A 1,719-nucleotide genomic window follows, 5' to 3' on the forward strand; every position below is an offset into this window, starting at 1 on the left:
CGTTTGTGCCATTGGACTTTGTCCAAATCCCTTCCAAGCATGTCAAACTCTCGGCCCACAGGCTGCATGCGGCCCACAACAAATATTTTTGCGGCCCAGCCAATATAACAGTATGTAAGAAACATTTTAATAAAAATTTTGTAACTTAATTTTTACAATATCCTGTTACACATAATCTACACTAATAAAAGAATTATGCAAACTGACCGTCACTTTGCAACACCAATCAGCCAATCAGGAGTGAGTATGCAAGTTAACCCAACAAAGCTGGTGGTGGCCCCACCCCCCCAGCTGCTCTGGGCCTCTGGGCAGCATGCATGCAGGCATGGAGCGGCCGGGCAGGCTGGGATGCCTGCTATGAGGGGGAGGACAGGGGGCAGAGGGAGCTACAGGAGCAGTGCTCAGGCTGGAGCGAAGACTGGAGGCTCCAGCTGGAGCAAAGACTCCGGCTGCAGCAAAGATTCTAGCCGGAGCGAAGACGGAAGGCAGCGGCCAGAGCGAAGGCCTGGGTCCCGGGTGCTGGAGGAAAACTGGTGCCGGCAGCCAGGGGAAGGAAGGCCTATTGCACGAATCTTCATGCAACGGGCCTCTAGTTATTAATAACTACAGCGTTCATTAATAACTGATTACTATAATCGTGTTGCATTCATTTCCCTCACGCGCCTTACGCGCAGGTGCACCATTTCTCCCCAATAATACTAGCAGTGAATATTTTAGCAGTAGATTGCCATGTCATTAGTCTTGTACTGACTTGTTTGGTGTGTGCAACAGGAAATATTTCGCTTTTGGAGAACAAGAAAAATAGGTTTGTGTTACGCTTATTAATTTGTGCAGTTATTCAGTGTCTGGTAAGTTAATGTTCAAGAAAAATATTAATTTTTATTAAAATGTTCTACTATTTTATGTTAACGATTACTCATTTATTTCAGCCCTTTATATTCAGCATGCCTCTATCGAAATAAACCTACATTTCTATGAAAATTGAAGCTTTTGTTTTTTTGCAGCCCACATAAACTTAAACCTTGTTTATTTGGCTCATGTTAGCCTTTGAGTTTGAACTCCCGCCAAATTCACCAGTGAGCTCTAATTCAGTAACTCCAACAGATACTTCTCAGGTATAATATTGACTACGCAGCAGCATTTGACACTACTCATCAAGCCCTCCTCTTTGGCTTCTATGAAACTGTTGCCTTGGTTTCCTCCTTTTTCCCTGGATATTCCTGCTGTCTCCTTTGCTTGCTCATCCCCTCTACTGAGCCATTAAAAATAAATAATAGTGATGATGATGATAATAATAGCAGGTGAAACATACCAGGTTTTACTCTGTGCTGGGCACTACTATATATTATCAGTTCTTTTAATCCTCAGAATAATCCCAAATCCATTCTCCAACCACCCACCAGAGTGACTTTGCTCAAAACCAAATCTGATCTCCCACTTAAAAGCTCTGCTAACAACCTTCTAATGGTGTCCCCTGCCCACAGCTTGTAAAGTCTTTCATGATCTGGCTCCTGCCCACCTCCCCAGCCCCATTTCTCACCACAGCCTCTTCTTATGACCCTCCTGCTTTTAGCTTCTCCATTAAGAACTCTAGGTCTTTGCGTGTGCTGTTCCCGCTGCCTAAAATACTCTTCTTCCACCTCTTAGCCTAATGCTGATAGCACTTCCAGGTTTCAGCTGAACATCCCCTTTTCTGGGAGCCAGGGGTGGGGTGAGGGG

Source organism: Cnephaeus nilssonii (genome assembly GCF_951640355.1).
Source record: "Cnephaeus nilssonii genome assembly, chromosome: 4".
Lineage (NCBI taxonomy): Eukaryota > Metazoa > Chordata > Mammalia > Chiroptera > Vespertilionidae > Cnephaeus > Cnephaeus nilssonii.